The following is a 17,044-nucleotide window of genomic DNA, read 5'->3' as shown; positions in this document are numbered from 1 at the left end:
TCCTTCCATGGGTGTTTTGTTCCCATTTCTAAGAAGGGGCAAAGTGTCCACACTTTGGTCTTCATTCTTCTTGAGTTTCATGCGTTTAGCAAATTGTATCTTATATCTTGGGTATCCTAAGTTTCTGGGCTAATATCTACTTATCAGTGGGTTCATATTGTGTGAGTTCCTTTGTGATTGGGTTACCTCATCAGTAGTCTTAATATCAAGTGGAGAGTCCTCTAGGGGATTTGGGGTTGTCCGCAAACTCTGCAACCAAGGTGTTCTTTTGCTGGTGCCAACCGGAAGAGATTTGTGTCCCTGGTCAGGCTGGGTTTTCTGCTTCCCTAATGCTTCTCAGGTCCTGTGGGCAACTGGATTGGAACAGAAGTTGTGTTCCAATCGCAGGTGGTACAAAGATTGCATGGAGAGTCCTCTCAGGGACCTTGGTGGTGTCCACTGACTCCATGCCCAAGGTGACTCAGTGCTGGCACAGACCTGAAGGGAATTGTTTCCCTGGTCATGCCAGGTTTTCTGCTTCCCTAATGCTGTCTTAGGTACCACACAATTGGATTAGAACAGAGGTTGTGTTCCACTCATCAGTAGTCCTAAGTTCGCTTGGAGAGTCCTCTAGGGGACCTTGGGTGTTTCTGCCTACTCTGTGCCCAAGGTAACACGGTGCTGGCTCCGACCACAAGAGATTTGTGACCCTGGTCAGGCCGCGTTCTCTGCTTTCCAAATCCTATCTCAGGTCCCGCATGATTGGATTGGAACAGAAGTTGTGTTCCACTTATCAGTGGTCCTATGAACTCGTGGAAAGTCCTCTAGGGGACCTTGGGTGTTTCTGCCAACTCCGCAGTTAAGGCGACCCAGTACTGGCGCCGACTGGAATTGATTTGTGACCCTCGTCAGGCCGAGTTTTCTGCTCTCCTTGTGTTGTCTCAGGTCCTGCTCGATTGAACTGGAAAAGAAGCTGTGTTCCACTCATTCATGGTCCTATGAACTCATGGAGATTCCTCTAGTGGACCTTGGGGGTTTCTGCACACTCTGCGCTGAAGGTGACCCAGTGCTGGCACTGACCGGAAGGGATTTGTAACTCTGGTCAGGCTGGGTTTTCTGCTTCCCTAATGCTGTCTCATATCCTGTGTGATAGGATTGGAACAGAAGTTGTGTTCCACTCACCTGTGGTCCTAAGATTGCGCATAGAGTCCTCTATGGGACCTTGAGGGTGACCATTGATTCTGCACCTAAATTGACCCTGTGCTTGCACTGACTTGAATGGATTTGTGACCCTGTTCAGACCTGGTGTTCTGCTTCCCTAATGCTGTCTCATGCCCTGCATGACTGGATTGGAACAGAAGTTGTTTTACACTCATCCATGGTCCTAAGTTTGTATGGAGAGTCCTCTAGGGGACCTTTGGGGCATTGGCCGAATTCCTGCCAAAGGTGACCCAGTGCTGGCGCTGACCAGAAGGGATTTGTGACCCTGGTCAGGCCAAGTTTTCTGCTTCCCTAATGCTGTCTCAGGTCACGCGGGATTGGATTGGAAGAGAAGTTGTGTTCCAATCACTGGTGGTCATAAGATCGCTTGCAGATTCCTCTATGGGACCTTGGGGGTGTCGATTTACTTCGTGCCCAAGGTGACCCGGTGCTGGCACCGACAAGAAGGGATCGGAGTAAATTCTTCCATTTGAAATAAATCCTTTTTGCTTCAAGTTCCTTAGCTCATGGTGTTTTATCACAGCAATAGAAACCATTACACTAAAACAGAACAACTTAGTTACCTTCCAAAGTTCTTTTCTGAACCTTGTACCTGGCCCCCAACAATCAGACATTTGCTGTCTTATACTATAAGTGAGATTAGCCTAGGCAGAATGTCATATCCTATGAACAGATTTGTAATTGGCTTCATATTTCTCTGTATATTTCAGTGTCATTGTTGTCACTAGGATGTTTTAGTTAGCTCAATTTCCTCATCCTGCATAATAATCAAAACAGAAAATATACAGAGCAAAGAAAGAATATTAAAAGAAGCAAGGGGAAAAGGACAGATAAAATACAAATGCAGACCTATCAGAAGTACTACTTTTATATTAACAAAGACTTGTAATGTTAGAAGGAACTTGACAGATCTTATGCAACTTTTAAAAACCCATAGAGCCCAATATAGACTATAATACCCATCAAAACTCTCAGCCACCATAGATGGAGAAAACATATTTCAAGACAAATCCAAACCAAAGAATAACTATCCACAAATCTAGCCCTACAGAAAGTACCCAAAGGAAAACTCCAACCCAATGAGGATTACTATATCTAAGAAAAGATAGGAAATAAGTAACTATACTGAACAAAAAGGGAAGGATGCACGCATACACACACACACACACACACACACACACACACACACACACACACACAAGGTCACACCACCACCACCGACATCAAAGTCATAAGTAATCATCACTAGTCATTAATATCTCTCAGTATCGATGGACTCAATTCTGCAATAAAAAGGCACAGGCTAACAGAAAGCATGCAAAAACATGATACATTATTGTGATGGATTCAAACTACACACCTCCAAAATAAAGATAGACATCATCTCAGAGTAAACAGCTGGAAAAAGTATTCTAAGCAAATTGACCCAAGAACAAAGCTGTAGTAGCCATTCTAATACAGTAAACTTTCAACCAAGAATAATCAAAGGGGATATGGAATGACACTTCATAGTACTCAAAGGAAAATTCTAACAATATGATATCTCAATTCTGAACAACTATATCCAAACACCAGGGCACCCCCTTTAAAAAAATAACATTGCTAAAGTTTAAATCCCACATCAAACTGCAAATGTTACTTGTAGGGGACTTCAACACTGGAGTCTGACTAATTGATAGGTCATCCAGACAAAAGCTGAACAGAGAAATAAATGAAATTAACAGACATTATGAATGAAATGATCCCAACCTACAACTATAGAATATTACACCCCAACACAAAACAAAAATGCCTTCTTCTCAGCACCTCATAGATCCTTCTCCATACCTGACCATATAGTCAATCACAAAGCAAGCCCCACCAGATACAAGAAAATTGAAATAGTGCTTTGTGTCTCATCTGACCACCATGGACTAAAGCTGAACCTCAACAACAGAAACATCAGAAAGCTTTCACACTGATGATAATTGAACAAGTCTCTTCTCAATGATCTCTGGGTTGAAAAAGAAAAGAAGCAAGACATTACAGACTTCCTAAAATTCAATGAAAGTGAACATAATTGAATTTACAGGAAACAATGAAAGCGGTGTGATAGGAAAGTTCATAGCACAAGTACCTCCATAAAGAAATTAGAAATTTCACTTACTAGCAAGTCAAAAGTACGCCTGAAAGCTCTAGAAAAAAGAAGCAAGGACACCAAAGAGGAGTACAAGACAGGAAATAATAAAAACAAGAGCTCTAATCAATCATTTACAAACAAAGAAAATAATACAAATAATCAACAAAACCAAAGTTGGTTCTTTGAGAAAATCAACAAGATAGACAGATAATTAGTCAACTTAATGAAAAGACATAGAGATAAAAGCCAAATAAGGAAAATCAGATCTGAAAAGAGGGATACAATAAAAGATATTGAAGAAATTCAATGAATCTTTAGGTCTTAATTAAAATACATGTAACATACAAAATTGGAAAGTCTTAAGAAAATGGACAATTTTCTAGACAGATACTACTTATCAGATTTAAATTAAGATAAGGTAAACTATTTAAACATCACTTTAACTCCTAAAAATAATAAAATCAGACATTAAAATCTCCCAATTAATAAAGTCCAAGGCCAGATGGTTTTATTTCTTCATGGTAATGAGACATAGATATAACCCCCTATTTTTTAGCCTGTGAGCAGCTCTTCCTAGGCATTCCTCCCCACAAAAGCTATTTAATTTCCGTTTCCCCACAAATAAAGTATATTCATTTACATCCACCATTAAATAAATCAGTATGAATAAGCAAGGATCATCTCTTCATTAAGGATATCCGTAGGGACTGTCTTCCTCTTACTGAACAGAGCCTAAACCTCTGAAGAAGAGGGTCTTCTCCAGCCCCTCTCTATTTTGGTGGTCACTCAGTATCAGACTAGTTCTGCCTTTCCAGACATTACCTTCTCTTGCCTGCCTGGCATGCGGATACCCTGAAGGTAAGTTGGGACCAGAAACCACATTTGTCCCAGACCCCTTTCTTTCCCTTTCTGGTTTGGCAAAGAACACAGAATATAGACTGCCATTAAAGACTTTCTTTTGTTACTCCAGGTAATATGAGGCCGCTGAAACATATACAGCAGAGCACTGAATAAGGATTCAGTGAGAGAAGATGTACCTAAACCTAGAGACACTTAAGGCCTCAGAGAGTGGGGAGATCTCCTGGAGTAGCATGACATACGGTAGGGACATCCTCGTGGAGTCAGGGGAGAATGTATGGGATGAGGATCAGAGAGAGGGCAGACTGGGAGAGGGATAATGACTAGACTGTAAAGAAAGATTAAATAACAACAATAATGGTAGTAGTAATATAATAATAATAATAATAATAATAATAATAATAAATTAAATTTTATCAATCAAAGCAGGAAAACAACTTTGTTCTTCTTCCCCTGAGCTTATTGCTGGCTGCACTTCATGCAGCCCCAGCAGCAAGACATAACACAGTAGGACACCTGTTTGCCCCTTAGAAACCTAAGCATAAGTTCATACAATGTACATATGTATGTCTACTTTTCATTTCAAGGTGTTGTTGTGTACATGCTCTCAGGTTTATGTTCATTTCTGACTTGGTAGAAAACATTGATTTTCTTTATTAATAGTATCTCTTTTTCTTGCATATCTCATATAAATACAGAATGAAATATGATCATATCTATTACCTCCTTGCCTCATCAAGCTTCGCCTGTATATGCCCTAACCTCTGAGCCATGTTTTCATTTTTTCCTTTCCTTTCCTTTCCTTTCCTTTCCTTTCCTTTCCTTTCCTTTCCTTTCCTTTCCTTTCCTTTCCTTTCCTCTCCTCTCCTCTCCTCTCCTCTCCTCTCCTCTCCTCTCCTCTCCTCTCCTCTCCTCTCCTCTCCTTTCCTTTCCTTTCCTTTCCTTTTTCTTCTCTCTTCTCTTCTTTCTCTTCTCTTCTCTTCTCTTCTCTTCTCTTCTCTTCTCTTCTCTTCTCTTCTCTTCTCTTCTCTTCTTTTGTTTTCTCTTTTCTTTTCTTTTTTTTTTGCCTTTTTAAGAGAATTTTATTTAAGTGGTTTTTACAAAGACTGTTGCAATATGAAAGTCATTTATTTGGTAGATATATCAAGCTGTCTTGTCAAATACACTGAAGTAACCCAAAAATATATCTGAGAGCTCACAGAGCTTAAAAAGAGCAAAGATTATATGTAACCAGGTAAAATGTATTTCTGCCCAAGACTGCTTTACTCAATCTGCTACATCAACCATCTTGAGGAAATGCAGGGACCATTTTGTTTGGAATCTCAAGACACACTACAACATATAATATTTACAAAGAAACTTTTAGAGATACAATAATTGAAAAAATTACCATCAAGAAATAATATTTTGAAATTCCCTCTTTGCCAAATGATCAAGGTCAAACGCTAAGCACTCATTGAGCTGCCTAGACTTTTCACACATTTAAAGTGTATTCCTAAAACCTTGCTGAACCGTGAGTCAAATACATGAATGTGAAATGTAACTGCTGTGTATAGTTAGGTTTCTGAAACACTAATATATTCCCTTTCTGCCTTTATACAGAAAGCACATTTGTTACCTTAGAACTATTCTCTACATCCTTATTGGAATTTTCTACATGGACATTTAAAACAGCAGAACAAGGGAACAGCTTTGCATAAAGTAGGATTTGATAGTTAGGGAGAATGAGCACACTGCATTCCTGTTATCATTATTATTTTTCAAGATTACAGGAGTTGTATACAAATGACAGCAGACCCTTGCCTCTTTATTTTTATCTAAATATAAGATAACTCAACATGAATTCTCTAGAGAACAAACATGTATACATATAAGGGAGTATATCTTCCTTCATCATTTACTTGGAACCAGTATTGTGATGCTGATATAGAATCAGGAAAGAGGTTGTGGTAAGTTGGAAGAGGTACATATGCTGCTGTTATCATTTTACCAGCAAGCCCCTTGCCATGCAATTCATTGACAGGAGTAATAGCCACAGCAATAGATAGGCACTTCACATAAACATTGCCCTGAGCAGGGCAGTGTTGGTACACACTTTTAATCCCATCACTTGGGAGGCAGAGGCAGGTGGATTTCTGAGTTTGAGGTGAGTTAGCGAGGATAGCGAGGGCTACACAAAGAAACCCTGTCCAAAACAAAACAAAACAAATCAAACAAACAAAAAACCACATTGCCCTGAACTGAATTATTTTCAACATAAATATGAATGACTCCTCCTTGTTTATTACATTCTCCAATGACATTAACCTCTGTATCCCATCAAACTTCTTCTTCTGTTAGAGGATTAAACATGTTAGAAAGTTGGAAACACTATTGCAAGAGGTTGAAAAGACAGAGATGTAGCAATAGCTGAGGCTTTGCTCTGCTGGGAAAGTCCTGTTGCAAATCTGATGTAAGACCCCCTTTCGGGAACCCCTACTCTAGTCTCAGGAGTGTGAGAGCACCAAAAGAAACACGAGGACCCAACTTGCTGTAATTACATGAGGACGTTTAATTATGGAGCTCCGGACCGACATGCATCCCACACAGGAGATAACGGATGCCGGCCACGAGGCTCGAAAGTTAGGGGGTTTTATGGGGTGAGGGGCTTAGGGGTGTGGAATTCAGCATAGCAACACACTATTGGCTTATTCAAACATTAACAGAAAAATTATATGTATGTGCAGGGTGTCAGAGTTCTGTGAGTTGTTGACTCAGTTTAGATAGCCCTGTTGTGTCTTCACATTCCTCTTTATCTTTAATGTTAAGCTGTACCCAGGAATGTTTTAACTACGAGGCATACCCAGGTTTGTTTTTCTCTTTTCTCAGCCCCAGGTAGCCTCTAGGCTCACAAACAACCAGCAATTTCTGAGTACTTTATATGACTTACAGGTCTTGAAATTTCATCTTTCTTTCACTGACAGCACCAAACGCCAAAGAGTCACTCATTTGTAAAACTTGTGCCGCAAATGGATTCTGCAAACCGTTAACCTCAGCAAGTCTTGCCAGTAACTGAAGATGTTCAGTTGTTCCCAAGTCAACTCCAGTCCTTTGTAGTTCATCAGTGTCCCCAAAATGAACTAGCACTAGAAGCATCAGTTCATTGAGTAACATGACCAACTTTCAGTGGTCTCTCAGCTAACTCAAACCATTAAGCTGTTCCGAAGCCTTTTGGGCACATTCTTAGTCAGAAAATGCAACAAATCCATACCCCTTAGATCAACTGGTTTCATTATTCATTAGGAACTGAATACTTTCAATCCTTCCAAAAGGTTCAAAGATTCCCCCCCAAAGCATCTCTTCAGTTATGTTAAAATGTAGTACAGCCTCATAGGTCCTTTTTGTAAACTGTTTACCATTGCAGCAGCTCTGTCTTTTTCTGCCTGTAATGCCTGGACTATAATTGGCACTCCTAAAACTCATTGGCCATTTAATCCAATTGCTAGAGGCACTGAACTGACATCAACACATTCCACATAGGAAATTCCTTTGGATTGTCTTGAATTTCTATCAGAAATCATCCTCACATCTCGAACATTTCCTACTGTAGAGAACAATTCTTCCAAATCTCTTGGTGGACTTCTTGCTGCCAATTGCACACACAAAACTGCCCTCGCATCCCTTTCCTCAATAGTGAGATTATCAATAGGTTCCCTCATAGGGCTCTTGTTTTTCCTGAATGGACTTTTTCCTTTTCGAACATCTTCTGTTTAACACAATCTTTCCTCGGATGGCACTGTTAAACATTTTTTTTTTACATTTTTTTTCATTTTTTTAAATTAGGTATTTATATCATTTACATTTCCAATGCTATCCCCAAAGTCCCCCATACGCTCCCCCACCCACTCCCCCACCCACCCACTCCCACTTCTTGGCCCTGGCGTTCCCCTGTACTGAGGCATATAAAGTTTGCACGACCAATGGGCCTCTCTTTCCACTGATGGCGGACTAGGCCATCTTCTGATACATATGCAGCTAGGGACACGAGCTCCGGGGGGGTACCTGTTAGTTCACGTTGTTGTTCCACCTATAGGATTGCAGATCTCCCCAGATCTTTGGGTACTTTCTCTAGCTCCTCCATTGTGGGCCCTGTGATTGATCCAATAGCTGACTGTGATCATCCACTTCTGTGTTTGCTAGGCCCCGGCATAGTCTCACAAGAGACAGCTATATCTGGGTCCAGAACTGTTAAATTTTGATATGGAGTTGGAACTTCTGTAGAGACCTCAGAAATCTTCTATCTGGACTTCATGAGCAGCTTTGAGATCCTTATCCTAGTCAAGTGGAATCCAATCTTCTGCATGCCTAAGTATCAAGATGTAGAACTTTTAGCTCCTCTTTTATTCTCCATCTGCCTTGATGTTGCCATGTTCCCACACAGATAAGGGACTGAACCTCTGAACCTGTAAGCCAATCTCAATTAAAGGTTTTCCCTTAGAAGATATGCTTGATCATGGTGTCTTCACAGCATTGAAATCTTATCTAGGTCTAGGTAATAAACATAAATGATTAATAATGCAAATTTCCCACATGACCATGTAACAGAAGAGTATAGAATATTCCTCCCTAGGGTCCATGATCTCTCCAGTCATAGACTTTTGACTTAAATAGAATTTAAAACATGACTTCCCTCATGTGGTAAATGCTTCAAATCCAGTAAGAAGACAATTAGTTTCCCCTAACAATGGTACTACTAGGCATATCTTTCTTAGCATGTATACAGCTAGGTATGATATATTTTCTCCTCTAGGAAGACTGCAATATACTTTCTGACTTTTGCATAGGTAGTGAAAGGACAAATGTTTCCTGATTGATTTGAGATTAAATGTCTATGTTGTGGTGTCACAGTGTGTTGTGTCTTCAGCAATAGGTTGTTACCATGTAGTTATGCTGAGTAATAAAGTAGAGAGGCAATAGATTGTGCTTTGTTGAAGACCTCTGTGGGCCCTGACTTGCACTTGATTTTCATTTAATAACTCATGTTTTGTGATGTCAACTATCACCTTACTAACTTGTACATTTCCATAAGGCCTTTGCATACAGCTTTTGTTTGGGTTACCAGTCTTTCATTCTCTCCCGCCTCTTATCTTTCATTTCCTGTATCTTGAATCTTCAATCTTCAGAACCAACCCCTCAGCTTTCATATAATACACGTATCATTCCTCTGGTACACTGGTGATTTTAGAAACACTAAATGCTGATTTCCCCCAAATAATTCTGTGTTTATCTTAAAATAGTTAGTTATGTGATGATATGTACTTTATTTCGTTATAAATATTTCAAACTTTTTTTTTTCTTTTGAGATAGGTATTTATCTCAGCCAGGCTACCTTTGAACTCCTGGTTCTCATGTCTCCATCTCTCAACTGCTGGCACAACAGGAATGTGTGCCTGTCCTGTTCTTTTGTTCTTGAACAATACCAAGCAAACTTATTTTAAATGTGTTATCTTGTAATCCAAGTGTCTGAATCCTTATGGGTTGAATGTACTGTTGCTGCTGGCTTTTGCTCATGGTAAAGTTTATTTGTGACTTTCAATTTGTTTCATTTCACTGGTACAGAAACTATCTGAGGCATGCTACCCACAGTGGTAACTTTGAGAAATCTTTCTTCATTAAGTGTCATGGAACATGACAGCTCTGGCTCACTTCTAGTCTAAATGTGGCCCTGGCAGAGTGGACAGCTAGGTTCCAAATCAAAAGAAAAATTACTTTCTCTTTGCTCCAAAAATACTCTCAAGAAATTTGTCACAGGGTTCATCCAGAAATAGATTATACGTTATCAGATAGATTAATATGTTCATATAATATCAATTATTAACTTTGGTTTTCCTATAAAAAAGGAGAAAACTATACAAAGTTTCTATGTAAAGCATCATTTCAAAGAGGCTATTCCTTTTCCTCCTGCTTCTACCTTACACTGGCTAGAGTTGCCAGTGCTTGCCACAATGACTGGACAGAATTAACTAAATTGTTTATAGTCTATAGCACTGTACAGAGGCAGATATGGGAAACAGATAACATTTGGAGAGACATACCAGAAGCTGAGAGCACACCTTCATCATGATTAATAGATCTTCATGGACCTGACAATGCTGCAGAACTGTTCCCCATTTGTGGTTCAGGTAAGTACAGCCAGACTTAAGACTTTGGTAAGGAAGCCCAGTTGTCTGAAGATTTCTTTGGCTTCAGCAAGCATTTTCTCCAATGGGAAGAAGCCATAACCTCTATACTTGTTACAGTGTCAACTGTGAGCCTAATTGTGATTCTTGGGTGGAGATGAGTGTGAGATTTAAGTGATGTAAAGTCAAGAGGTCATGATTCAGACTATGTGCTTATTATGTGTCTGTGAATAGTTAGTGACTGCAGGATCCCTTTCTTCTTCTTCTTCTTCTTCTTTCTTCTTCTTCTTTCTTCTTCTTCTTCTTCTTCTTCTTCTTCTTCTTCTTCTTCTTCTTCTTCTTCTTCTTCTTCTTCTTCTTCTTCTTCTTCTTTTTATGCTCATCACAATGCTGTATTGACAGCACTCATTATGTCTCATGGCTGGATATTGTGTATACTCATTCCTACTGTATTTTTCCTGTTTTGCTTATAATTCATGGTTCATTTTGCCATTTCTCTTCCTATTCTTTCCAATGGTAAATCTGAAGAGTCTGATTCACCCAACTAATATCTCAGGCTCAATAAAGTTGTTGACTGTTGAAGACGTACACTTTGCCATCTGAGTTCTGTAGATTTCCCTCTTGTTTAATCTTATTTGATACATAATCATGCTAGTTTGGTTCAAATTCACTTGCCCAAGTCATCCTTGAATTCCTGAACTTTTTACCTCTGCGTCTGAAATTCTGATGCTAAAATTGTTCATCCTTGCATCTATCCACATTAATTATTTTAGATTCGAATGAATATTTTTCATAGATTCACTATTCATCTCGCCCTGCCTATTAGGAAAAAGACTGGCTGATACATTCTGCTAATCATTTGGGAGTCTCATCTCTTGAAGCCTAATAAATAAAGGAATTGGCTTCCTTTTCTTTCTCAAATATATTGAAGAAACTTTATCATTAGTTATTATTTGATCAGATTCTTGTTCCAAAGCCCAATCTGACCTGGTTTGTAATCCTGCTCATTCAGACTCCCAAAATCTTATCACCCCTGTTTACTCTCAAAGGTGAGTTTATAGGTATGAATCATCTTTCCTTTGTTTTATATTCTATTCAACTTTTAAAATTATTTTCACAGCAATTTAGATTTGGCACTTACTACACAATACAGCAGTGATTGCAGTGTGTTAAATACAGGGAAGTATTTCAATCCCCAATTTTCAATGAATAACTTTTAGCTCTGATGTGAAGATATCACAAGGAAAAAAGACAGAGTATATTCATAAACAATTATTTGCACCTTTATTACACACCTTTTTCTCTATAAAAAGCATGCATATGAGACCTTGTACTGGATGCCACAAACATTTATTTTTTCCTTTTAATCTATTGTCATTGCACAAAATATCATGTGAAAGCATTTTAGTATAGTTTATATAATAAACTATAGTTTATTATTTCAGCAATGATGAAAAATAATTCTACTTGGGCGATAATGATACTGGTATCAAAGCATAATGTGTCGAGTTGTTATTGGAGACAATATACTTATTGTTACTATATTTATGTATTTTGTGTGGATTAATGTGCATGCATATGCACAGTTCCCACAGCACAAGAGCAATTAATGGACAGCTGAAAGGAATTAAGTCTCTCTTTTAATTATGAGGCATCTAAGAGCTAAATTCAGATGGTCACGTTTGGTGTCAATTTATAAGCTCAAATTTTAATAACTGACTATTATATATTTTGGTTTATACTGATTTGGAAGCAATGAAATCAGTGACGAGTACAGGAGACTGTATTTCAGTGTGACAAGTACACATGTTGATGACTGTGATAAAAGACATCTCTGTATCTGTGAAAAGATATCAATGTGCAGTGAGAAGGATCGGTAAAAAGGATATGTTATCTTTTTTCTTTTTTATTATTATTTTATTTGTTTGCATTTAAATGTTGTTCCCCTTCAAATGAGCCCTCCACCCAACCCCCTCTCTGGGGTATCAAGCACATCCCCTCCAACTCCTGGCAGACAAAGGAGTCCTCTGCTACTTATGTAGTGGGGGCCACAGAACAGACCATGTATGATCTTTGGTTGGTGTCTTCATCTCTGGGAGCTCTGAGGGTTCTGGTTAACTGATACTGTTGTTCTTCCTCTGGGGTTACAATCACCTTCAGCTCCTTCAGTCCTTCTACCTCCAAACCCAGACACTATTGCAGATGCCAAAAGATTTTGCTGACAGGAGCCTTATATAGCTGTTTCCTGGAAGGCTCTGCCAGTGCCTGGCAAATATAGAAGTGGATGCTCACAGTCATGTATTGTATGGAACACAGGGCCCCCAGTGGAGGGGCTAGAGAAAGTACCCAAGGACCTGAAGGGGTCTGCAACCCTATAGGAGGAACAGCAATATGAACTAAATACTACTTTTACCCCCCCCCACCCCTGCCCCAGAGCTCCCTAAATTGGGACTAAATCACCAATCAAAGAGCACACATGGTGAGACTCATTGCTCTAGCTGCACATGTAGCAAAGGATAACCTAGTTGGTCATCAATGGGAGAAGACACCCTTTTTCCAGTAAAGGCTCTGCCCCAGTATAGGGTAATGCCAGGCCAGGCCCAGAAATCAGAAGTGGGTGGGTTGGGGAGCAGAAGAAGGGGGCGGTGATAGGGGATTTTTTAAGAAGAAACTAAGATAGGGGATAACATTTGAAATGTAATAAAGAAAATATATAATAAAAATAAAAAATAAACATTTTTCACAACATCCTACTTCAATGTTAAAACTCATGAAATTCATTATTGATCTATTAGTATGTTCTATTATATGATCCACATTCATATCTGTCAGTTTTCTTGATGATGTCACTATGTTTTCAGGGTCAGTAACTTGCTGTGCAATCACTTGAAATGTCCTTGTGAACTTTGGTTTTGAAATGCTCATTGACTTGTGATTTCGTTGTTGCTTTCATCCTGACAATAAAAAAAATCTAGTCTTAAAGTTAGAATATGTATATAACAATATTTATGTATAATAAACCATAATACATTAGAGTTGTATGAAATATGCACACCTCTTCAATCACTATTGTGCTCAGTAATTTTAAGTCTTTTTGACACAGGATAGAATCATATCAGAGGAGGGAACCCCGTTCTGAAAGTGCTTTAATAAGATCTTGCTTTAATTAAGCCTGTAGAAATTTTCTTAACTAGTGATTTATGAGTGAGGGCGAGTCAGATTGTAGGTGTCACCTCTAGGATAGTGGTCATGTTTACTCTAATAAAGAGGGCTGAACAGGTTACACAGTCATCCACACACAAATACTGCCTGAAGAGAGCTGATCTCTCAGGAGTGCTCTCACTCCTAAGCTCAGAGGTAAGATCACCACTTTTGCTCCAATGTCTCTCCAAAAAAGGACTTGCCAAAGGGAAAAAAAATAGAAACAAAGAAAACAATACAAAGAATCAGAAAAACCAAAAGCTGGTTCTTTGAAAGAATCAACAAGATGGATCAACCCCTAGCCAAACTAACTAAAGGGCCAAGAGGCAGTATTTAAATTAATACAATCATGAATGAAAAAATGAGAGACATAACAAAAGAAATGGAGGAAATTCAAAAAAATCATCTGATCCTATTATAAAAGACTATACTCAATAAACTGGAAAGTTAGGCAAAATGAATGGTTTTCCAGACAGATGCCATATACCAAAGTTAAATAAAAAGCAGGGAAACTGTCTAAACAGGCCCATATCAGCCAAGAAAATAGTACTTATTAAAAACTTACAAACCAAAAAGTGCTCATGGCAAGATGGATTTAGTATAGAAATCTATCAGACCTTCAAAGAAGACCTGATACCATTTTTCCTCAAATGATTTCATAAAATTGAAACAGAGGGAACACTAACTTGTTTTACGAAGCCACAATTATTCTGATACCTAAATCACAAAAGCACCCAACAAAAAAAGAGAACTTCAGACCAGTCTTGCTTTTAAATATTGATGCCAAATTACTCAATAAAATTCTAACAAACTGAATACAAGAACAAATCAAAAATACACTTCATCCCTGTTATGCAAGGTTGGTTTAATATATAAAAATCAAGTAATGTAATCCATCATTTAACCAAACTCAAAGAAAAAACACATGATCATCCCTTTAGATGAAGAAAAATAATTTGACAAAATACAACACCCCTTCATGTTAAAAGTATTGGAGAGATCAGGAATTCAAGGCCCATCCATAAACATAAAAACAATTTACTGCAAACCAAGAGTCAATATCAAATTAAATGAAGACATACTGGAAGCAATTCCACTGAAATGGGGACAAGACAAGAATGCCCACTCTCCTCATATCTATTCAATATAGCACTAGAAATATTAGCTCGAATAATAAGACAACAAAAAATATCGAGCAACACAAATTGGTAAAGAAGAAAGAAAGGTATCACTATTTGCAGATGATATTATAGTATACATGAGTGACCCTAAAACTTCTAGCAGAGAGCTTATCCAACTAATAAACAATTTCTGCAAAATGCCAGGATATATAATTAACTCAAATAAACCAGTAGCTTTCCTTTGTACAAAAGATAAACAGGCTGAGAAAGAAATTATGTAACAAATCCCTACATAATAGTCACAAATAGTATAAAATATGTAGGGGTAACTCTAACCAAACAAGTAAAAGACCTGTATGACAATAATTTAAAGTCTCTCAATAATGAAACTGAAGAAGATCTCAGAAAATGGATAGATCTCCCATGCTCATGGGTTGGCAGAATTAACATAGTAACAATGGCTGTCCTACCAAAGGCAAACTATAGATTCAATGCAATCCCCATCAAAACTCCAACAAAATTCTTCAAAGACATGGAAAGAGCAATTCTCAAATTCATCTGGAAATTCAAAAAAACCAGAATAGTGAAAACAGTTCTTAACTATGAAGGAACAGCTAGGGGAAATCACCATTCCTGATCTCAAGCTTTACTACAGAGCGATAGTGATTAAGAACTGCATGGCGTTGGTCCAGAGACAGACATGTTAATCAATGGAATGGAATTGAAGATCCAGAAATAAAACCAGAAACTTAAGGTCATTTGACCTTCGAAAAAGAAGACAAAATATACAATGGAAAATAGAAAGCATCTTAAATATATGGTGCTGGTCTAACTTTCTGTCTGTATGTAGAATAATGAAAATAGACACATATTTGTCACCTTGTACAAAGCTCAAGTTCAAGTGGATCAAGGACCTCAACATAAAAACAGACAGTGAATGTAATAGAATAGAATGTAGGAGAGAGCCTTGAACTCATGGGCAAAAGGGAAAATTTCCTAAACAGAACTCCAATGGCTCATGTTCTAAGATCAACCATTGATAAATGGGACCTTATGAAACTGGAAAGCTTCTGTAGGCAAAGGACCTAGTCAAGAAGCCAAATGGGCAACCTACACATTGGGAAAAAAAAAGCTTCATTAAACCCACATCTGATAGAGGGCTAATATCCAAAATATATGAAGAACTCAAGAAGTTAATCACCAAAAAACCAAACAGCTCAATCAAAATATGGGGCATAGAACTAAACTGAGATTTCACAACTTAGGATTCTCAAATGGTTGAGATGTACCTAAGAAATATTAAATGCCCTTAGTGATCAAAGAAATGCAAATAAGAACAACTCTGAGATGTCACTTTACATCAATCAGAATGGCTAAGATCACAACCTCAAGTGACAACACATGTTGGAGAGGATGTGGAGAAAGAGGAACACAACTATGTTGCTGGTGGGATTGCAATCTGGTACTCTAAAGATCAATCCGGAGGTTCCTCTGAAGACTGGTAATAGATGTACCTGAAGACTCAGCTATACCACCCTTGGTCATATACCCAAAAGATGTCCTACCATGCCACAAGGGCACATGTTCCACTATGTCCATAGCAGCCTTATTTGCCATAGCCAGAAGCTTGAAACAACCTAGATGTCCCATGACAGAAAAATGGGTACAGAAAATGTGGTTCATTTACACAGTGTTATACTACTTAGCTATCAAGAATGAGGACATCCTGAGTTTTGCAGGCAAATGGATGGAACTAGAAAATATTATCCTGAGTGAGGTAACTCAGACTCAAAACGACATGCAAGCTATTTACTCACTAATAAGTGGATATTACATTCCCTGCCCCCCGCCAAAAAAATTACCCAAGATACCGTCTACAGAACTCAAAAAGCTCAACAAGCTGAAGTACCCAAGTGAGGATCTCTCAGTCCCACTTGGGAAAGAAAAGAAAGAAATCACAAATGGGAGGTAGTGAGGTACTTGGGAGGAAAATTGGACAGGATGTGGGACAGTATGTGTAGGGGAACCTTTTCTGGTATTGATTGAAGGAAAAGTACTGAAACCCTGAATACCAGCAGAAAGAATGTTAACAGGCAACCCCAGAAAAAAGGAGGTTGTTGGGAGCCTAAAGAATGTACCAGAGACCTGGGAGGTGAGATACTCCCAGGACTCAAAGGGAGGAACCTTAGATAAAATGCCAGACTGTAGGAAGAGGGATATTATAAAGCCCACCATCCGCAGGAAAATATCAAGTGAGAGATGAGGTTGCCATCCCATAGTCCCATCTCCGACCCATAATTGTTTCTGTCTGAAAAATTACAGGGGTAAATATGTAGAGGAACCTGAGGGAAAGAAGGTCCAGCACTAGTCCCAAAGTGACGTCTAGC

General features: G+C 38.6%; 1 pseudogene; it reads right to left on the bottom strand.

Annotated features, from left to right (window-relative positions):
• Positions 1–5,320: 5,320 nt before the first annotated feature.
• Positions 5,321–7,963, bottom strand: Gm8837 (annotated as a pseudogene).
• Between the last annotated feature and the right edge of the window lie 9,081 nt (positions 7,964–17,044).

Source organism: Mus musculus, chromosome 6 (genome assembly GCF_000001635.26).
Source record: "Mus musculus strain C57BL/6J chromosome 6, GRCm38.p6 C57BL/6J".
Taxonomy (NCBI): domain Eukaryota; kingdom Metazoa; phylum Chordata; class Mammalia; order Rodentia; family Muridae; genus Mus; species Mus musculus.
The sequence above is the reverse complement of the archived record's forward strand: the minus strand, read 5'-3'. Positions and strand labels throughout refer to the sequence as shown.